Genomic DNA, 23,668 nt, shown 5'->3' on the forward strand with positions numbered 1-23,668 from the left:
ATTTCTGGGTCTTGCATGAGGAGAGGATTAGGCTGGATTGGGACGTCCTCCATAGGTGATCAGGCTACTGTCTTGATAGCAAAATACTGCAGATGTTGGAAATCCGAAATAACAACAGAAAATGCTGGAAAAACTCAGCAAGTCAGGCAACATCCGTGGAGAGAAATTTGAGTTGACGTACCCGAAACGTCAACTCAAATTTCTCTCCACGGATGTTGCCTGACTTGCTGAGTTTTTCCAGCATTTTCTGTTGTTATTTCAGGCTACTGTCTTGTTTTGCACACTTTGTACAAAAATAATAAATTGCAGGACAACGGAGTATTACAATTTAAACTCTTTTAATGAAGCATCAGGTCTGTAAGCTTTCTCAATCAATACAGCACCGTGTGGACAAGATGGAGTCAGGACCCTGGGTCCTCCAAAACAATAGCAGTCCTTACAGATGCCTGCAGGCCAATGACAACTCAGCATGTGATCACGTGAATATAATAGGTATTCCTTACAGATGCCTGCGGGCCAATGACAATTCAACATGCAAATGTTACAGCTACTAGCACACTCTGTCAGGGCTCACTTGGGTTTGATAACTGAGTCACACAACAGATCTCCAACAGGAGACAGTGCCCTCGGGAGGGGTGGGGGGATAAGAGAGAAAATAGGGGAGGGCAATCTTGGAGAGTATAAAGAAAAATAAATAACTCCCATTTCTTTAGCGCTTTTCACGACCTCAGGGCGGCCCAAAGCGCTTTACAGCCAATGAAGTACTTTTGACGTGTAGTCACTGTTGTAATGTAGGAAACGCAGCAGCCAGTTTGCGCACAGCAAGCTCCCACAATCAGCAATGTGTTGATGACCAGATAGCGATGTTGGTTGAGGGATTGGCCCCAGGACACCGCGGGGAGAACTGTCCCTGCTCTTCTTCCAAATATTGCAATGGGATCTTTTACATCCACCCGAGAGAGCAGACGGGGCCTCAGTTTAATGTCTCATCTGAAAGACGGCACCTCCGACAGTGCAGCACTCCCTCAGCACTGCACTGGGAGCATCAGCCTAGATTTTCTCAGGTCTCTGGAGTGGGACTTGAACCCACAACCTTCTGACGCAGAGTGCTAACACTGAGCCACGGCAGACACCTCTTCGACAGACATGGACTTTTTATCGAGAGCGCTAAGATTCGGGGTTTGAGTGGAGAACACTCCCAAAAATTTAAGTGCTCACCTTCCTCAACCAGCACTTTCAAAACATCAAACTAACGAAAGGGGCAATTCAGAGACAGCGGGGGAGAAATTCGGTGGAGCCGCAAACGGGGCGCCAAGCTCGCCGGAATTACCGCTGCGATCGGAGCAGTTGCGACCGCCAGAAATTCAGCTTGACCGCCCCAAGAGGGACACAGAGCAAGGCTCGAGGCGCTCCACGTCCCTCTTAGGGCGCTGAAAATATCGCAGCGCAACGTGCCGCAGCGCCACACGCTGCGGTACTGCAGGCCTTCCTCCCATTCTTAAGAGGGAGGGGCCTGCACTAACGCGATCGGAGATCGCGAGTGCCGGCAAAAGAGCCCGGCACCAAGAAGTGCCGGGCTCTCGGAAAACAGCCGGCACTGCCGCGGGGGGCGATCAGGAGGCCAGGGACGGAGGTGCTGGCAGGCGACCGCCGAAAAAAACGGCCGCCCCGCACCTCCACCTTAATTTGTGCCACAGGTAGGCCCCGTGAACCGGGCGCGATTTGCAAACGGCGCTACAGAGGCGGGCGCTACCGAATATCGACGACGTCATCGGTGGCGGCGCAGCGCTGCAGGCTAACGCCGCCATTAGCGCCTCAGCTAAATATCGCGGGAGGCGCGGCCAGTGGCGCTAAAGCCACCGAGTGCCCTCTTTCGGCGCTAACTGGTGGCGCAGCCCACCAAATTTCTAGGCCAGTGACCGTTGGCACATACCCATCTCCTTTTATCACATGCATGACAATTAAATAGAATAAACTCCAGTTTTAAATGTACAGTCTCTTACTAATCACGTAAGAAGCCTTCGGGTTAAAGTACAGTCTTGTGGTTGCTTCACAACCATTATATATATATTGCAACCGGCATTCGGTATTCTGTATCATGGCTTTGAGCCGTGACGTAACAAAATCATTTGAATTACAAAGATCGGAATAATCGCCCGCTGAGAATGCTGGGACAAGGACAGATTGGTTGTCCTATGGCCAAGTGAATAAACTTGCCCCAAACACCAGATCAGGTTTCCTTTATTTCTGGAGCGAGGTGGGGGGTGCAGGAGGTTAACAGCCTCTGCAGGCGAGCGGGGCTCGTGAGGAAGCTGTTCTGCTGTCCGTCTCGGTGTCAGGAGTGCGGGAGGTCAGGATGTGCCGCTGTCGTCCTGTTCTGCTCCAGGCTAAGCAGAACTCGGAGCGTGACAGGAATACACATTCCGACACAAAACACCCCCACCCCCGGCCCCCCACACCCATCTTGCTTCAGACTGCAGAGTCTCTTTCACCTTGTGAAACTTTACGATGCATTAACGTATTACTAATCCAAAAAAGGAAGTTTGTTGCTGTCTGAAATAAATTATTTTTTCTTTGTGCCTGTGTTGACGTCATGTGTGTGTGTGTTTTGGAGGGGCGGGCGGGGAGAGGAGAGGGGGAAGTGAGTTAACATTATCCAGTCAGTCTCCAGAGGATGCCATTATACAACAATTGCATTTATAAAGAACCTTTAAATAGTAAAGTCAACTTCACAGGAGCGTTATCTAACAAAAATTAACACTGAGCCAAAGAGATATTAGGACAGTTAACGAAAACCTTGGTCAAAGAGGTAGGTTTTAAGGAGTGTCTTAAAGGAGGAGAGAGAGAGAGGCGGAGGTGGAGAAGTTTAAGAAGGGAATTCCAGCGCTTGGGGCCTAGATGGCTGAAGATGACAAAATCTATAAAAGTCAGAAGGCTACAGTTCATGCACTTCAACCTAAACAGGAAGATGGATAATAAATTATCCACATAGCAGGAGGAACTCCGCCGATAGGATCGTCAGAAGCCTGCCTCGGGAAGGCTGCTGTAGCTGGCTTTCCCTAGTTTCAGCTGGGTATTTCCCACATTGCGGCAGTGAGACTAGACGCTGGGCAGAAGCGTGCTCCCACTTTCGATCTTCAAAGATTCTGAATAGACTCTTCAAAGGATTCCCAAGATTTGGGACACTATCCTGTTGATTTTGGAACCAGTTTAAAGAATGCAAATCTAACACATTATATGAATGATCTCCCAAATATCATTTTGCTTCTGTATGAGACGGAAACTAGCAAGCAAATTTAATTACTAGTTTTATAGTTTGCTTTCTGCGAGGACAGGTGTGCAATAGCAGGCAAACTGTGTGACTTCAGAATCAAGGTACAGGAAACTTTGGTTTATCCGGAGGTTAACTGTCCGGAATGCTCGATCCACCGGCAAAAATCAGGAGCGGTTTCGTTAGGTTTTTTTTTCTTGTCGTTGCTTTTTTTTCCCCCCACCAGTCAGGCTCTGCAAGGTCTCGCTGAAGCTGTTGCTAAGCTATAGAGACGCTTGCAAGGTACAGCCGACTGTTTAGAAGCTGTTACAGGGTTTGTTGCCAGATACGGAGCTCAAGCTCCGTATGTTTCAACATTAGCGCTGGTTTGTCCGGCAGTTTTGATGGGACGGCAACAGCTCGGTCCCGTCGGTGCCGGATATCACAAAGTTTCCTGTAACTTAGCAAAAAGGTATTTGGTAATCTCGTGGCATACTCCTCCCCTACATGGCATCCAACTTTTGGATAAGAACGTAAGGATTAGGAGCAGGAATAGGCCATACAGCCCCTCGAGCCTGCTCTGCCATTCAATAAGATCATGGCTAATCTTCGACCTCATCTCCACTTTCCCGCCCGATCCCCATATCCCTTGATTCCCCTGGAGTCCAACAATCTATCGATCTCAGCCTTGAATATACGCAACGATTCAGCATCCACAGCCCTCTGGGGCAGAGAATTCCAAAGGCTCACAACCGCTAGAGTGAAGAAATCCCTCCTCATCTCGGTCCTAAATGGCCGACCCCTTATTCAGAGACCGTGACCCCGTGTTCTAGAATCCCTAGCCAGGGGGAAACAGCCTCGCAGCATCTACCCGGTCAAGCCCCTGAAAGAATTTTACACGTTTCAATGAGATCACCTCTCATTCTTCTAAACTCCAGGGAGTACAAGCCCAATCTACTCAATCTCTCATTAGGTCAGCCCTCTCATCCCAGGAATCAATCTAGCAGGATAATAAAAGGGGGCAAAGGTCTGTTTATGGAAGCATCATTATTGCTGTGCACGCCTACAGAGTGAAAATTCAGAAAAAGTCTGGAGTGTAACAGCTCACGTTTACATAGCATCTCATCACATCACTCAGAAACACCTCAAAGTACTACACGCACGATGAATTACTCTGATGAGCAATGACTGCTACATCGACAAAGGCCTTAAAAAAAAAAGCAAGCCTTACTTCAGGAAAGAAAATAGGATTTTTCTCTCCAGCCCTGTTATTGTTTTTAACTCATTTTTGGATCTGCTGAGTTTCATTTCTGCAATCGTTTATCAATGACGATTTAGAAATCGATAAACCATTGTAAGGAATAAAGCTCGGAGCAAAGTTCACCCTGCAGGCCAACCCCAACGCTGTGATCTCTGGCGGCTGCTGCTGCTCAACCAGCTAGGGCTTAATAACACCCGAGAGATACGGACATCATTTAAAATGTTTCAAGGACGTTTCTGTGCTGAGGTACACAAACCTTATTAGGAATCCCAAGAGCTGTTCTTCCTTCCCCTACCCATTTCCTTCCATCCTCCACTACGGCAAGCTATAGTTCCACGGGCACCAGCCACCGTCCATTGCCTCAACCAAACGGCATTCCTCGTGTGCATGTCTAGACAGGGAGTGGCCACGCTGTTACACCATGGAGGGAGTTACACTCAAGTTCACTCCAATCCTTCAACCCACTTGTGCACACATGTTCATTATCAGCAGAGGTTACATAGAAACATAGAAGGAGTAGGCCATTCGGCCCCTCGAGCCTGCTCCGCCATTCAATGAGATCATGGCTGATCATCCAAACTCAGTACCCTGTCCCTGCTTTCTCCCCATATCCCTTGATCCCTTTAGCCTTAAGAAATATATCTAACTCCTTCTTGAATATATTTAATGAATTGGCCTCCACTGCCTTCTGTGGTAGAGAATTCCACAGGTTCGCCACTCTCTGGGTGAAGAAATTCCTCTTCATCTCTGTCCTAAATGGCTGGCTTCTTATCCTTAGACTGTGACCCCTGGTTCTGGACTCCCCCGCCATCAGGAACATCCTTCCTGCATCTAGTCTGTCTAGTCCTGTTAGAATTTTATAAGTTTCAATGAGATCCCCTTTCATTCTTCTAAACTCCAGCGAGTCTAAGCCCAATTGACCCAATCTCTCCTCATACGTCATTCCTGCCATCCCAGGTATCAGCCTGGTGAATCTTCGCTGCACTCCCTCCATGGCAAGAACATCCTTCCTCAGATAAGGCGACCAAAACTGCACACAATACTCAAGATGTGGTCTCACCAAGGCCCTGTACAACTGCAGCAAGGCATCCTTGCTCCAGTACTCAAATCCTCTCGCTACAAAGGCCAACATACCATTTGCCTTCTTAATCGCCTGTTATCAGATAGTGATCAGGAGTTTGGACCCCGGCTGATTTTTTCCCACCCGTCTCCCCATGGAACGTAGCAACAGGAGTAGGTCACTCAATTAGATCGTGGCTGATCTGTACCTCAACTCCATTCACCCGCCTTGGCTCCATATCCCTCAATACCCATACCCAAACAAAAATCGATCGATCTCAGTTTCGAATTTTTTCAATTGACCCCCAGCCTCAACAGCTTTTTTGGGGGGGGTGGGGGGCGCGGGGGGAAAAAGAGTTCCAGATTTCCACTCCAGTTTGTGTGAAGAAGTGCTTGCTCATGCACAAGAGGTCAAGTGTCGTGCCCTAGCTGAGGTCAGCTAACTCTGCACCCAAGGTCATCCGGGCCTCTGGTGCTCGCTATATTCAGTCGGAGGGCAAGACTCCCCTCGATTTATCTAAAGCAGGCCACAAACCACTGCAGCCGAGAAAGTGGGTGAGAAATTTGTTGCCGGGCCTCGGCCCACACCATTCTGAACTGACCCCCTCGGGGGGGGGGGGCGACGGAGCCATGGAAATCCCTTCCAACTCGAGTTCCCTCCTTCCCCGTGGGAACCATCTGTCCTACGCTCTCCATAACATGAAGAGTAGGTGCAGGGCCAGGTCCCCCCACCCTACCCCGGTTCCCCGGCCCCCCCCCCCCCCGGCCCCGTCCCCCCCCTCTCCGGCACCTCGCGTTGATGCTCCGATGGATTCCACCACCTCAATCAGATGGTATCCTCGAAACCGAACCTACCACCATGGCACTCATTATACACAAGACTGAAATTTTGCCTTCGTTGCTCAAAGGGCAGGATTTGGACACGCTGCTCACGGGCTGGGACACAGATGCGGAATTCCCTGTTCATTTAAATAAAAAAGGCAAAACCTTTAACGAAATACAAAGTAGGCCGAGGGTTTTTCCTGAAAGCTTTTTGTTATTATTGTATATAAATTGAGAAAGGCTTATTTCGGCTGCTTCAACAAGCTGGCTTTGTTTATGCCTCAACCCGTAGCCCATGCCAATAAACCTTTGCAGCCAAATTAATCCATCTTGAATACACTCAAAATATTTGGCATCAGGCACAAAGACTGAGAGGGCAAGAGAGAGAGAGAGAGAGAGAGAGAGAGAGAGAGACAGGCATCCACAGCGAGCGAGAGACAGAGAGAGAGCGATAGAGACAGAGAGAGAGCGAGCGATAGAGAGAGAGAGAGAGCGAGAGAGAGAGAGAGAGCGATAGAGAGAGAGAGAACCCTGCGATATCAACGCATTCACTGTCAGGCAGCAATCCCCCCTCTCAGACCATAACCAAATAAATGTGTACCTTAAACTTTCTGCCCAAACTACAGACACAAAAAAGGAACACAGTAAGCTACATAAAATAAACCAGACATACAGATGGGCCCCAGACAGTGGAGATAAATTCATCACAGCACTAAATTCACCTGATCTCACAAGTAAAATTTCAAAATTTAAAGAAAATCTATATGAGATCACCAGAGATGGTGTAAACACGGCCATAGAGGATATAAATATGATCTTCCATGAGGCAGCTGTAAAAGCCGACCTCGTGAAACAGAAGAGGAAGCATCACAAAAGACAAAATAAAAATATGAAATGGTTTGACCACGAATGCAAAAATGCCAGAAAAGACCTGAGAAAAATATCAAACCAAAAGCATCGGCAACCAAACAACCCGGACCTACGTACTAGATACAACGAAACCCTCAAAAGATATAAACACACCATTAGGAACAAAACACAAAACTATACCCACAAAATACTCGAAGAAATTGAAAACTCCACCAATCCAAAACAATTCTGGGAAATGTGGAATAACCTGAGTACAACACAATTGCAAGCATTACCAATCCAAGATGGCGACATCTGGAGAACACATTTTGAAAACCTCGACAAAGACATCCCAAAAAACAAAACAAACACAAGTCAACATCAGGTCACAGAAAAACTCCACACATTAGAAGCAACAATTAAAGACAACCAAAACCCTCTAGACTCCCCAATCACACGGAAAGAACTGGCCACAAAAACAAAATCTCTCCACCTAAAGAAAGCCTGTGGCCCAGACAACATCAAAAATGAAATGCTAAAGTTCAGCAATATGGAGATGCAGGGTGCGATACTCAAACTATTCAACATCATATTACGCTCAGGCTGTTTTCCCGATATCTGGTGCCAAGGACTAATCTCCCCCATATATAAAAGTGGAAACAAATCAGACCCAAATAACTACCGCGGCATCTGTGTCAACAGTTGTCTAGGGAAGTTATTCTGCAGTATTCTAAATAGTAGATTACTTGATTTTCTTAACAAACATAATATCCTCAGAAAAAACCAAATAGGCTTTCTTCCAAAACACCGCACCGCCGACCATATCTATACCCTTCACACCCTCATTGAAAAACATAAACACCAAACAAAAAATGGGAAAATATTCGCCTGTTTCATCGACTTCAAGAAAGCCTTTGACTCTATATGGCACGAAGGGCTCTATTATAAACTTCTTCAGTGTGGAATAGGGGGCAAAGTCTATGACCTTATTAAATCAATGTATCTGAAAAACAAATGCGGGGTCAAAATTGGAGACAAACGCACCGATTTCTTCACCCAGAGAAGAGGCGTCCGGCAGGGCTGCAATTTGAGCCCGACCCTGTTCAACATATACATAAATGAATTAGCAGACATGCTGGAGCAAAGCGAGTCACCAGGTCTCCGTCTCCTGGATGGAGAAGTGAAGTCCCTGTTCTATGCGGACGACCTGGTTCTGCTGTCTCCCACAGAACAGGGATTACAGCAACAACTAGACCTACTCGACAAATACTGCCAAAATTGGGCTCTAACAGTAAATCTAAAGAAAACCAACATCATGATTTTTCAGAAAAGACCCAGATGTCAGGAAAACAAATACCAGTTTACCCTCAGTGATACCACTATAGGACACACTATGAGCTACACCTACCTTGGTCTAACTATTACAGCATCAGGGAGCTTCAGCATAGCAGTGAATGCACTAAAAGAAAAAGCCCGAAGAGCCCTATATGCAATAAAAAGAAAATTCTACAACATCCAAATCCCAATCAAAATCTGGCTCAAAATTTTTGACAGCATAATCCTGCCCATTGCACTGTACGGTAGTGAAGTATGGGGCCCGCTAAATCACCAAAGCTACACTAAATGGGAAAAACACACAATAGAAGCCCTACATGCAGAATTCTGCCGAAGCATCCTTCGCACCCAAAGGAAAACGCCAACAAATGCATGCAGAGCCGAACTAGGCAGATACCCACTGATAATAAACATCCAAAAACGAGCACTAAACTTCCTAAATCACCTCAAATCTAGCCCCCCAGACACCCTTCATTTCAAAGCCTTTCAGACCCAAGAGCTAAACCCAGAAAAGAGTCCCCTGAGTCAGCTGCTACTGAAATTAAGTACTCAGCCGGACCCTGACCAGCCCCAGACCAACACAGCCGTCCAAACACCAATCCGAGTGAACCAAATCATTAAAAAATGCAAAGAAACCTACCTGGAACATTGGAACAAAATAACCGAAAGCCAAAGCAGATTAGAATGTTACCGGGCCCTAAAAAGAGAATATAAACTGGCAGACTACCTCACGACCATCAGAGACACAAAACAGAGACAGACCCTCACCAGGTACAGACTAAGCGACCACCAACTGGAAATTGAAAAAGGCAGATACAAGAAATCCTGGCAGCCTAGAGAGAATAGAATATGCGATCAATGTCTGGCTGGCGAGGTTGAAACAGAAATGCATTTCCTCCTAAAATGCGAAAAATTCAACACATCAAGAAACATATTATTCAACAAGCTAAGCCAAACAACCCCAGATTTCAAGGAATTGGATGATCTGTCAAAATTGAGATTAGTCCTAGGAGAAGGAGACAGACCATACCTTGGGGCCAAATATGTAACAACATGTCACAACCTGAGGACTGTTTAAAAGTAAGACTGTTTAAAATTAATATTGAACGTACCAAATGAAGTAGAAAGACTGTTTAAAATTAATATTATTTAAAAGTAATATTGTATATACCCAACAAATGTCAAATCGATTGACACCTACAGAATGTTGGAAAACTGTACCTTTTTGCAATGTAAGCTTTGGCAATATGGTTCTCTGTAAACTTTCATGCCAATAAAGCATTTGAACTGAACTGAACTGAGAGCGAGCGATAGAGAGAGAGAGAGAGAGCGAGCGATAGAGAGAGAGAGCGATAGAGAGAGAGAAACGATAAACTACCCGAACCAAGAGCCTGTGAGAAAAAGAGAAAGATAAACCTTTAAGAGCAGCTATATCAAAGATGAACCCCTGAAAAACTCCCAATTTTGGACCTAAAAGTGGGCTAAGGTGGAACACGACACAAAAAAGAGAAAAAAAAAAAGTTATCTATCTGAGACAAAAAACAAACGACTACAATGAGCAGGGAAATGATATATCCTGAGCAATGCACAAAAAATAAAGCAAAGGAAAAATACAAGTACACAACACTAAAAAATAACCCAGAAATCCTCTACGTGGACTATACCACACACAAAGGGACTAAGCTGAAGAACAACCTCATATTCTACACCGAATACGTCACCTCCTGGAAGGAGATTTTACAAAAACACTACACATACGTCTCCAGTGAAGGTATTGGCAGTGGAGGCAGACTGAAAATATGTAAAGATGGAAACCTAGATAAAGATGACCCCCTGCTAACCATAAGCTACTACAACAAAAATAGAAAGATCATGATACAGGGGAATGTGGAAAATCTGGACACCTTCGAAAAGGAATTCCCCCAGTTGAAAACTAAGGCAGACACAAAGAGGACCAATGGACAGGAAGCAAAAGAGAGTCGAACAGAGGATGAGGAGAGCCAAGTGGAGGAAGAAGAAGAGAGACCAGCAGAGGAAAACACCTCCCTGTCCATCTCCACCCCCCCCACACCTCTCAACGAAAACAAAATGATGAAAGAGAATCTGGCCAAACTAGAACTTGATCTCAACGAATACAGAGAAACACTGGCCAAGAATTTGAAGGAGGAATTCAAACAGCTAAAAACGGAACACGAGTCCACCATCCACAAGCTGAGAAAGACCATAGAGGAGCAAAGAAATGAGATCAAAGAACTCCGTACTCAACTAAACAAAATGAAGGAGACCGTAGAAAGGCTCAGCAGGCAACACAAACCTCTTAAGGTCCAAAAACCTGAGGACACAAAAACAACACACACAAGGACACAGAACCCACCGGATGCCACCCCACACGAAGACACACCGAAAGCCACAAACCCCGCTCCAACCAGCCCTCAGTCGAGTCATGCCCAGACTACTGCTACCCAGTCCTCACACACAGGAACACAAAAACCGACAGATACCCCCCCAAACGAGGACACACCGAAAGCCCCAAACCCCGCTCCTGCCACACAACATATCCCAGAAACCCAGCCAACAACCAGCCACCAGGCGAGTCCTACCCAGACTACTGTTACCCAGTCTGAAAAACCAGCCCCTCAGGCGGTCCTGCTGACCGACTCCAACGGAAAGTTTCTGGACCCCCAGAGGCTGTTCCCAGACCATCAAGTCCTGAAAAAATGGTGCAGCAACACAGGCCAAGCAATGAAGATCCTGAACAAAGAATCCCTTGGAAGCCCCAAATGGATTGTGATCCACACAGGCACGAACGACCTACGCACCCTACAGGAAGGCACGGCTTGGGCGGTGAGCAGGATGGCAGAAAAGGCCAGCAGGGAATTCCCCGAGGCGCGGATCGTGATCTCCACACTACTGCCCAGAAAGGACACCCCAGCCTATATAATCCACAACACCAACAGGGAGATCGACACGAGATGTTCTGTCCTCCCCAACGTCTCCCTGGCCCATCATCCAAACATCAACACAAGGGACCTCTATGACGAAATACATCTACTCAAACAGCGGATGTGGGTCTTCGCAAGAAACCTCATAAACACTGCCAAAAGACGCAGCCCTCCCACCCCCCCTACCACTGGGAGCCCAAACAGGACCACCAATGTCCCCCACCCCCCTTTACAAAACCGACAACAGAACCGTGCTTTTATACCTGACCCAAGACCCCCCTCTAGACCACAGACTGTAGACCAAGAACTGAGAAAGATCATGACGATGCTGAACAGCCTGATAGAAAGCCGGAGAAATTATTAATATTGTTATCTATCATTATCATTATTGTTATCTTACCAGTATTATTACTATTATTAGATAGATATATGTGCATGCCTCATGAAATTTATACTAAATCATCACTTAGCATTATAGAAAATAGTGTTTCCACACTCATCCCACAAAATAGGTCCATTTTATTTCGTTTTATTGAACTATATAAATGCGTTCTTTCCACATAAGCTGCTGGAATATCCAGGGCCTCCGCTCCTCAACTTTTGGGATGAAGAGTACAGACCCTGAATTCCTAAAAGCTATAAAAGACATTGATATAATTGTTTTAACAGAAACATGGTGCCAAAAGGACATGCCGACCCACTGTCCTCCAATGTACCATGAAATCATTGTGCCCTCAGTAAAGAACACTAAAACACGCAAGGGCAGAACCTCCGGGGGAATATTGGTGTGGTATAAGGGAGAACTGGACAAACACATCTCACCGGTAAAACAGGGGAAATCACACGTATGGCTAAAACTAGATAAAAATATAGGAATAGCAAAAAAAGATGTTTACTTATGTGCGATCTACATACCTCCAATAGATTCGCCATATTTCGAAGAGGAGTTATTTGATACTCTCCACATGGAAATCAGCCATTTCCAGGCCCAAGGAAAGGTGATAATATGTGGGGACCTAAATGCAAGGACCGGTTGTGAACCTGACTTCATAGACCCACAGGGAAACAACCATGTGTTTGGCCAGACCCCTTTAGATGTCACACCAGCCATCGCAAATCGGAACAACCTTGATCGTGAAATAAATAAAAGCGGTAGGGAGGTAGTGCAACTCTGCCGAGCCTTAGGCCTGTACATAGTTAAAGGTAGGTTCAGAGGGGACTCCCTAGGGAGACTCACATACTCCTCAACTCTTGGGTCTAGTGTGGTGGACTATACAATCACTGACCTGGACCCCTGCGATATCAACGCATTCACTGTCAGGCAGCAATCCCCCCTCTCAGACCATAACCAAATAAATGTGTACCTTAAACTTTCTGCCCAAACTACAGACACAAAAAAGGAACACAGTAAGCTACATAAAATAAACCAGACATACAGATGGGCCCCAGACAGTGGAGATAAATTCATCACAGCACTAAATTCACCTGATCTCACAAGTAAAATTTCAAAATTTAAAGAAAATCTATATGAGATCACCAGAGATGGTGTAAACACGGCCATAGAGGATATAAACATGATCTTCCATGAGGCAGCTGTAAAAGCCGACCTCGTGAAACAGAAAAGGAAGCATCAAAAAAGACAAAATAAAAATATGAAATGGTTTGACCACGAATGCAAAAATGCCAGAAAAGACCTGAGAAAAATATCAAACCAAAAGCATCGGCAACCAAACAATCCGGACCTACGTACTAGATACAATGAAACCCTCAAAAGATATAAACACACCATTAGGAACAAAACACAAAACTATACCCACAAAATACTCGAAGAAATTGAAAACTCCACCAATCCAAAACAATTCTGGGAAATGTGGAATAACCTGAGTACAACACAATTGCAAGCATTACCAATCCAAGATGGCGACATCTGGAGAACACATTTTGAAAACCTCGACAAAGACATCCCAAAAAACAAAACAAACCCAAGTCAACATCAGGTCACAGAAAAACTCCACACATTAGAAGCAACAATTAAAGACAACCAAAACCCTCTAGACTCCCCAATCACATGGAAAGAACTGGCCACAAAAACAAAATCTCTCCACCTAAAGAAAGCCTGTGGCCCAGACAACATCAAAAATGAAATGCTAAAGTTCAGTAATATGGAGATGCAGGGTGCGATACTCAAACTATTCAACATCATATTACGCTCAGGCTGTTTTCCCGATATCTGGTGCCAAGGACTAATCTCCCCCATATATAAAAGTGGAAACAAATCAGACCCAAATAACTACCGCGGCATCTGTGTCAACAGTTGTCTAGGGAAGTTATTCTGCAGTATTCTAAATAGTAGATTACTTGATTTTCTTAACAAACATAATATCCTCAGAAAAAACCAAATAGGCTTTCTTCCAAAACACCGCACCGCCGACCATATCTATACCCTTCACACCCTCATCGAAAAACATAAACACCAAACAAAAAATGGGAAAATATTCGCCTGTTTCATCGACTTCAAGAAAGCCTTTGACTCTATATGGCACGAAGGGCTCTATTATAAACTTCTTCAGTGTGGAATAGGGGGCAAAGTCTATGACCTTATTAAATCAATGTATCTGAAAAACAAATGCGGGGTCAAAATTGGAGACAAACGCACCGATTTCTTCACCCAGAGAAGAGGCGTCCGGCAGGGCTGCAATTTGAGCCCGACCCTGTTCAACATATACATAAATGAATTAGCAGACATGCTGGAGCAAAGCGAGTCACCAGGTCTCCGTCTCCTAGATGGAGAAGTGAAGTCCCTGTTCTATGCGGACGACCTGGTTCTGCTGTCTCCCACAGAACAGGGATTACAGCAACAACTAGACCTACTCGACAAATACTGCCAAAATTGGGCTCTAACAGTAAATCTAAAGAAAACCAACATCATGATTTTTCAGAAAAGACCCAGATGTCAGGAAAACAAATACCAGTTTACCCTCAGTGATACCACTATAGGACACACTATGAGCTACACCTACCTTGGTCTAACTATTACAGCATCAGGGAGCTTCAGCATAGCAGTGAATGCACTAAAAGAAAAAGCCCGAAGAGCCCTATATGCAATAAAAAGAAAATTCTACAACATCCAAATCCCAATCAAAATCTGGCTCAAAATTTTTGACAGCATAATCCTGCCCATTGCACTGTACGGTAGTGAAGTATGGGGCCCGCTAAATCACCAAAGCTACACTAAATGGGAAAAACACACAATAGAAGCCCTACATGCAGAATTCTGCCGAAGCATCCTTCGCACCCAAAGAAAAACGCCAACAAATGCATGCAGAGCCGAACTAGGCAGATACCCACTGATAATAAACATCCAAAAACGAGCACTAAACTTCCTAAATCACCTCAAATCTAGCTCCCCAGACACCCTTCATTTCAAAGCCTTTCAGACCCAAGAGCTAAACCCAGAAAAGAGTCCCCTGAGTCAGCTGCTACTGAAACTAAGTACTCAGCCGGACCCTGACCAGCCCCAGACCAACACAGCCGTCCAAACACCAATCCGAGTGAACCAAATCATTAAAAAATGCAAAGAAACCTACCTGGAACATTGGAACAAAATAACCGAAAGCCAAAGCAGATTAGAATGTTACCGGGCCCTAAAAAGAGAATATAAACTGGCAGACTACCTCACGACCATCAGAGACACAAAACAGAGACAGACCCTCACCAGGTACAGACTAAGCGACCACCAACTGGAAATTGAAAAAGGCAGATACAAGAAATCCTGGCAGCCTAGAGAGAATAGAATATGCGATCAATGTCTGGCTGGCGAGGTTGAAACAGAAATGCATTTCCTCCTAAAATGCGAAAAATTCAACACATCAAGAAACATATTATTCAACAAGCTAAGCCAAACAACCCCAGATTTCAAGGAATTGGATGATCTGTCAAAATTGAGATTAGTCCTAGGAGAAGGAGACAGACCATACCTTGGGGCCAAATATGTAACAACATGTCACAACCTGAGGACTGTTTAAAAGTAAGACTGTTTAAAATTAATATTGAACGTACCAAATGAAGTAGAAAGACTGTTTAAAATTAATATTGTTTAAAAGTAATATTGTATATACCCAACAAATGTCAAATCGATTGACACCTACAGAATGTTGGAAAACTGTACCTTTTTGCTATGTAAGCTTTGGCAATATGGTTCTCTGTAAACTTTCATGCCAATAAAGCATTTGAACTGAACTGAACTGAAAAACTGAGAGAGAGCGAGCGATAGAGAGAGAGAGAGAGAGCGCGAGCGAGAGAGAGAGAGCGCGCGATAGAGGGACGGAGAGCGCGCGATAGAGGGACGGAGAGAGAGCGATAGAGGGACGGAGAGAGAGCGATAGAGGGACGGAGAGAGAGCGATAGAGGGACGGAGAGAGAGCGATAGAGGGACGGAGAGAGAGCGATAGAGGGACGGAGAGAGAGCGATAGAGGGACGGAGAGAGCGATAGAGGGACGGAGAGAGCGATAGAGGGAGGGAGAGAGCGATAGAGGGAGGGAGAGCGATAGAGGGAGGGAGAGAGAGCGATAGAGGGAGGGAGAGAGAGCGATAGAGGGAGAGAGAGAGAGCGATAGAGGGAGAGAGAGAGAGCGATAGAGGGAGAGAGAGAGAGCGATAGAGGGAGAGAGAGAGAGCGATAGAGGGAGAGAGAGAGAGCGATAGAGGGAGAGAGAGAGAGCGATAGAGGGAGAGAGAGAGAGCGATAGAGGGAGAGAGATAGAGGGAGAGAGAGCGATAGAGGGAGAGAGAGAGAGAGAGCGATAGAGGGAGAGAGAGAGAGAGCGATAGGGGGGAGAGAGAGAGAGCGATAGAGGGAGAGAGAGAGAGCGATAGAGGGAGAGAGAGAGAGAGCGATAGAGGGAGAGAGAGAGAGAGCGATAGAGGGAGAGAGAGAGAGAGCGATAGAGGGAGAGAGAGAGAGAGCGATAGAGGGAGAGAGAGAGAGAGCGATAGAGGGAGAGAGAGAGAGAGCGATAGAGGGAGAGAGAGAGAGAGCGATAGAGGGAGAGAGAGAGAGCGATAGAGGGAGAGAGAGAGAGCGATAGAGGGAGAGAGAGAGAGAGAGCGATAGAGGGAGAGAGAGAGAGAGCGATAGAGGGAGAGAGAGAGAGCGATAGAGGGAGAGAGAGAGAGCGATAGAGGGAGAGAGAGAGAGCGATAGAGGGAGAGAGAGAGAGCGATAGAGGGAGAGAGAGAGAGCGATAGAGGGAGAGAGAGAGAGCGATAGAGGGAGAGAGAGAGAGAGCGATAGAGGGAGAGAGAGAGAGCGATAGAGGGAGAGAGAGAGAGAGCGATAGAGGGACGGAGAGAGAGCGATAGAGGGACGGAGAGAGCGATAGAGGGACGGAGAGAGCGATAGAGGGAGGGAGAGCGATAGAGGGAGGGAGAGAGAGCGATAGAGGGAGGGAGAGAGAGCGATAGAGGGAGAGAGCGAGAGCGATAGAGGGAGAGAGAGAGAGCGATAGAGGGAGAGAGAGAGAGCGATAGAGGGAGAGAGAGAGAGCGATAGAGGGAGAGAGAGAGAGCGATAGAGGGAGAGAGATAGAGGGAGAGAGAGAGCGATAGAGGGAGAGAGAGAGCGATAGAGGGAGAGCGAGAGAGAGCGATAGGGGGGGAGAGAGAGAGAGCGATAGAGGGAGAGAGAGAGAGCGATAGAGGGAGAGAGAGAGAGAGCGATAGAGGGAGAGAGAGAGAGAGCGATAGAGGGAGAGAGAGAGAGAGCGATAGAGGGAGAGAGAGAGAGAGCGATAGAGGGAGAGAGAGAGAGAGCGATAGAGGGAGAGAGAGAGAGAGAGCGATAGAGGGAGAGAGAGAGAGCGATAGAGGGAGAGAGAGAGAGCGATAGAGGGAGAGAGAGAGAGAGCGATAGAGGGAGAGAGAGAGAGAGCGATAGAGGGAGAGAGAGAGAGCGATAGAGGGAGAGAGAGAGAGCGATAGAGGGAGAGAGAGAGAGCGATAGAGGGAGAGAGAGAGAGCGATAGAGGGAGAGAGAGAGAGCGATAGAGGGAGAGAGAGAGAGCGATAGAGGGAGAGAGAGAGAGCGATAGAGGGAGGGGAGAGAGAGAGAGCGATAGAGGGAGAGAGAGAGAGAGCGATAGAGGGAGAGAGAGAGAGAGCGATAGAGGGAGAGAGAGAGAGAGCGATAGAGGGAGAGAGAGAGAGAGAGCGATAGAGGGAGAGAGAGAGAGAGAGCGATAGAGGGAGAGAGAGAGAGAGAGCGATAGAGGGAGAGAGAGAGAGAGAGCGATAGAGGGAGAGAGAGAGAGAGAGCGATAGAGGGAGAGAGAGAGAGAGAGCGATAGAGGGAGAGAGAGAGAGAGCGATAGAGGGAGAGAGAGAGAGAGCGATAGAGGGAGAGAGAGAGAGAGAGCGATAGAGGGAGAGAGAGAGAGAGAGCGATAGAGGGAGAGAGAGAGAGAGCGATAGAGAGAGAGCGATAGAGGGAGAGAGAGAGAGCGATAGAGGGAGAGAGAGAGAGCGATAGAGGGAGAGAGAGAGCGATAGAGGGAGAGAGAGAGAGCGATAGAGGGAGAGAGAGAGAGCGATAGAGGGAGAGAGAGAGAGAGCGATAGAGGGAGAGAGAGAGAGAGAGCGATAGAGGGAGAGAGAGAGAGAGAGCGATAGAGGGAGAGAGAGAGAGAGCGATAGAGAGAGAGCGATAGAGGGAGAGAGAGAGAGCGATAGAGGGAGAGAGAGAGAGCGATAGAGGGAGAGAGAGAGCGATAGAGGGAGAGAGAGAGAGCGATAGAGGGAGAGAGAGAGAGCGATAGAGGGAGAGAGAGAGAGCGATAGAGGGAGAGAGAGAGAGCGATAGAGGGAGAGAGAGAGCGCGATAGAGGGAGAGAGAGCGAGAGGGAGAGAGAGAGATAGAGGGAGAGAGAGAGAGCGATAGAGGGAGAGAGAGAGAGCGATAGAGGGAGAGAGAGAGAGAGAGCGATAGAGGGAGAGAGAGAGCGATAGAGGGACAGAGAGAGAGCGATAGAGAGACAGAGAGAGAGAGCGATAGAGAGAGAGAGAGAGCGATAGAGAGACAGAGAGAGAGCGATAGAGAGACAGAGAGACAGCGATAGAGACAGAGAGAGAGCGATAGAGACAGAGAGAGAGCGATAGAGAGACAGAGAGAGAGCGATAGAGAGACAGAGAGAGAGCGAGAGAGACAGAGAGAGAGCGATAGAGAGACAGAGAGAGAGCGAGAGACAGAGAGAGAGCGAGAGACAGAGAGAGAGCGAGAGACAGAGAGAGAGCGAGAGACAGAGAGAGAGCGAGAGACAGAGAGAGAGCGAGAGACAGAGAGACAGAGAGAGAGAGCGAGAGACAGAGAGAGAGAGCGCGAGAGACAGAGAGAGAGAGCGAGAGACAGAGAGAGCGAGAGACAGACAGACAGAGAGCGAGAGACAGACAGACAGAGAGCGAGAGACAGACAGACAGAGAGCGAGAGACAGACAGACAGAGAGAGACAGACAGAGAGCGAGAGACAGACAGAGAGCGAGAGACAGACAGAGAGCGAGAGACAGACAGAGAGCGAGAGACAGACAGAGAGCGAGAGACAGACAGAGAGCGAGAGACAGACAGAGAAATATAGAGCAAGAGAGGAGAGAAAATAAATTATACTGGCACAAAAGAGCCGCTGTTAGGCCCAGGCTTTTGAAACATTGCAGAGTCTTTCTTTGACCCTGTGCCTATCACAGAGCTGAACCGCAAAAAATGTGAGGAAGCAAAGAGCAATATTGTTGTGCGAGTGGTTCCCTGCCAATTCAATGTTCATTGCCACAAAGGCTTGTGGATAAGATACAATTATTTTGCAATGAAATCACTGTTATGAAATCCAAATTTATTTATTCAAGTGCTGTTGTGTTTTCAGGAACCATAATTGGCTTGACCTTTTATCCTCCAAACGTTATTAGTTGGCCGGGGAAAAGTTGCTGGTTGTCTTTCCGTGTGAGCAAATTTGGAGGCTGCTGATTTAAAGGGAGCGTTGTCCTCGCCAGTGGACCCGATTACCTGTACGATCTACAGGACACTCGCCAAGGTTTAGTACAACAGCACCTCCGTCTCCTGCGACCTCCACCGCCGGGAAGGACAAGAGCAGCAACTCAGCTGGGCAAAACAAAAATCAAACTGCGCCTGCTCGATTGCGAGAAGCACTGGTTTGTACAGGCAGGTCCGAACATTTGGCCAGACAAAGAAAGAAACACAACCGTCACCCGCCTCTCCAGAACTCCCCGTCGCCACAGGTAATTCACCATTGTTCCTGCTGCAGTCGCACTTGGAACATGGGCCGGTCATGAATTGTACGATAACGTGTAGTTCCGACCATGCAGCTCCATAGAGGCACTGTGGCACCTCGTCACACTGCCGGGGGGCGGCGGGCTGTAAGAGAGGGGCGGGGGAGCTAGAGAGTAAAGCCCGAGAGTCCAAAAAAGAGAGAGATTTCGACTTCGGGGGCGATCGGTCATCGTGCTGCTCCCCTGTCGAGAATTGAGGCGCCATTCGCACGCGTGCCTGCTTTATACAGCCAGAAGTCGGGTGCTTCGCCTGTCCTAAAACAGGTCACAGGTAGGAAGGTCAGAGACAACTGGTCAGAGAATACTGCGGCAACAAGAGCAGGTCAGAGGCTGGGTATTCTGTGGCGATTGTCTCACCTCCTGACTCCCCAAAGCCTTTCCACCATCTACAAGGCACAAGTCAGGAGTGTGATGGAATACTCTCCCCTTGCCTGGATGAGTGCAGCTCCAACAACACTCAAGAAGCTCGACACCATCCAAGACAAAGCAGCCCGCTTGATTGGCACCCCATCCACCACCTTAAACATTCACTCCCTCCACCACCGGCGCACCGTGGCTGCAGTGTGTACCATCTACAAGATGCACTGCAGCAACTCGCCAAGGCTTCTTCGGCATCACCTCCCAAACCCGCGACCTCTTCCACCTAGAAGGACAAGGGCAGCAGGCGCATGGGAACACCACCACCTCCAAGTTCCCCTCCAAGTCACACACCATCCTGACTTGGAAATATATCGGCCGTTCCTTCATCGTCGCTGGGTCAAAATCCTGGAACTCCCTCCCTAACAGCACTGTGGGAGCACCTTCACCACACGGACTGCAGCGGTTCAAGAAGGCGGCTCACCACCACCTTCTCAAGGGCAATTAGGGATGGGCAATAAATGCTGGGCCTCACTAGTGACGCCCACATCCCATTAACAAATGAAAAAAAAAACAACCACCCATTCAGGAACTGAAAGGAAAATGTTCTGTCTGAAAACACACACCAGTTTTAAGTCCTCCTCCTGCTCAACAAACTCAAGGAGTTAAAGCAGACGGCGCTCCGCAGTCCGACCCATTCAGTACAATGAAAGGTCCCACCACCTCCGCCCTTGCCTCACCCCACCTTATCCACACTCGGTTCCTCCAACGTCCCGGTTACCTTACTCCAGAAACTCCCAATTCATTCAAAACTCAGTTGCTTGTATCTTGTCCCATGTTGATATAGTTTCCATTGATCGACACTGAACCCGATCCCTCATTCTCTTCTTCCAATCCCTCCACTGCCTCGCTCCATCCTACTTTTCCTTACGTCCCCACCTGAATCCCTTTGTCCTCGGGCTCTGGTTTCTTTAATGCTACTCCCTTTGATTCCCCCGCCATGGTGGCAGTTTCTGCTGCTTTCCGGGACTCCCTTCCTAAACCCCTCTGCCTCTCTACACTTGTAAAAGAATTCGGAAAACCCAACAAAGTTTCAGTCATCCCCCCCACTGCACTCTTCTCCACCCGACTTTTTAAAAATTCATTCTTGGGTTGTGGGCGTCGCTGGCAAGGCCAGCATTTATTGCCCGTCCCTAATTGCCCTCGAGAAGGTGGTGGTGAGCCGCCTTCTTGAACCGCTGCAGTCCATGCGGTGACGGTGCTCCCACAGTGCTGTTAGGGAGGGAGTTCCAGGATTTCAACCCGGAAACGATGAAAGGAAAGCTGGCCTGTGTCCAAGTCAGGATGGTGTGGACTCAATATCAAGTTCAATAATTTCAGATCATAACCTCGGCCTCTTACTTTTTTCCTTTTAATTTTTTTCCACCCCTTTGTTTTGGGTCCTCCTTTCCCCCCGTCCCCCTCCTTTCCTCTCTCTCACCTGGCAGCTGTCCTTATCCTGCCAGTATACTTCACACCTAATCTCAGCTGCCTTTTGTCTCCACAGGCCCATTACCATCTCATCTGGCTTCTAATACCTTTCATTGTCTCCTCTTCTTCTTTTGTTCGATCGCAGCTTTGTCTTCGATCTTTTTTATTTTCTTTCCAATTTTGAAGAAGGGTTTCAACCCGAAACGTCAACTCAAATTTCTCTCCACGGATGTTGCCTGACCTGCTGAGTTTTTCCAGCATTCTCTGTTGTTATTTTGGTGTGCGACTTGGAGGGCAACCTGGAGGAGGTGGTGGTGTTCCCACGCGCCTGCTGCCCTTGTCCATCTAGCTGGTGTGGTGTGGTGGAGTGGAGGTTGCAGGTTGGGAAACTGTCAAAGGAGCCTTGGCGAGTTGCTGCAGAGCATCCTGTACACACACTGCAGCCTCGGTACGCTGGCGGTGGAGGGAGTGAATGTTTCGGCCCAGTGGCTGTTCCGTCTGCAAAGTACCTGGGACCAGTTTCCGACGTTAAAATAGGTGCTATATCAATTCAAGTTGTTGTTGGACAAAGTATGTAATTAGCACAACACACCCCCCTCAATTCAAGGGATGGGACGAGTTGGAAATGCCCTTGGATGCAGGGTTGACAGGGCCTTGACCTCATCCCATTTTAAACTCCAGCCTCAGCTATTATCAGCAGAGCAGAAGCGTACAACAGGTGTCCCTGATCTAATCTGACTGACCTTTGACTTGCGTATTTCCAGCTCGGAACTCTTTACCCGAATGTCCTTTTAGGGACTGAACATCTCACAGGTGAAAAGATATTCTCGACCAGTTGAGTATCCCATCAGTTGACAAGGTCTTGGAAACATTTTCCAGGAGGTTCTAAAATCCAGGGATACTCGGACTTCTCAATGAGAAAAGGGGAGAGATGGAAAGAGACTGGTAGACAAGGCACGAACAGTATCCAGGCATCGCTATAGCAGCTATCCCGGAACAAAGCAGGCCTCTGGCTGGGTGTTTTCCAAATGCATGCAGGGTTAGAGGGAGAACGAGAGATGAGGCAGTTCAGACAATTGTGGCGATGTCGACAAAGATAAACCCCAATCAAAGAGACTGTTCGGGAAGTCAGTTCGGGTACGGTAGCATAGCGGTTATGAGGTGCAGCAAGCCATTAGGAAGGCAAATGGTATGCTGGCCTTCATTACAAGAGGATTTGAGTACTGGAGTAAATACGTCTTATTCCAATTATATAGGGCCTTGGTGAGACCACACCTGGAGTACTGTGTACAATTTTGGTCTCCTTACCTAAGGAAGGATATACTTGCCATAGAGGGAGTGCAATGAAGATTCACGAGATTGATTCCTGGGATGGCGGGACTGTCGTATAAAAAGAGATTGAGTAAAGGCTAGGCCTGTATTCTCTTGAATTCAGAAGAATGAGAGGGGATCTCATTGAAGCATACAAAATTATTACAGGGCTTGATAGGATGGATGCTGGGAGAATGTTTCCCTTGGCTGGGGAGTCTAGAACCAGGGGCCACAGCCTCAGGATAAAGGGTAGGCCATTCAGGACTGAGATGAGAAGAAATTTCTTCACACAGAGGGTGGTGAATCTTTGGAATTCTCTACCCCAGAGGGCTGTGGAGGATCAGTCATTGGGTATGTTCAAAACAGAAGTCGATAGATTTCTGACTAGTAAGGGCATCAAGGGGTATGGCGATAGGGCCGGTGAATGGAGTTGAGGCAGAAGATCAGCCATGATCTCATTGAATGGCGGAGCAGGCTCGAAGGGCCGAATGGCCGACTCCTGCTCCTATTTCTTATGTTCTTATGTTATGTTACTGGACTAGTAACCCAGAGGCCTGGACGAATAATCTGGAGACGCGAGTTCAAATCCCACCACGGCGGGTTGTAAATTTGAATGCAGTTAAATTAAATAAATCTGGCCTAGCGAGCCACTGCAGAAAAGAAGTCACTTCCACGGACAATTAG

General features: G+C 47.4%; 1 protein-coding gene across 2 annotated transcripts in view; it reads right to left on the bottom strand.

Annotated features, from left to right (window-relative positions):
• Positions 1 to 23,668, bottom strand: part of trip10b (thyroid hormone receptor interactor 10b) — a 168,710-nt gene that overhangs the window by 55,664 nt on the left and 89,378 nt on the right. The gene's annotated exons all lie outside the window — the stretch shown is intronic.

The sequence above is a fragment of the Somniosus microcephalus genome, chromosome 31 (assembly GCF_052327205.1).
Source record: "Somniosus microcephalus isolate GS21.2 chromosome 31, FLI_Smic_1.0, whole genome shotgun sequence".
Taxonomy (NCBI): Eukaryota; Metazoa; Chordata; class Chondrichthyes; order Squaliformes; family Somniosidae; genus Somniosus; species Somniosus microcephalus.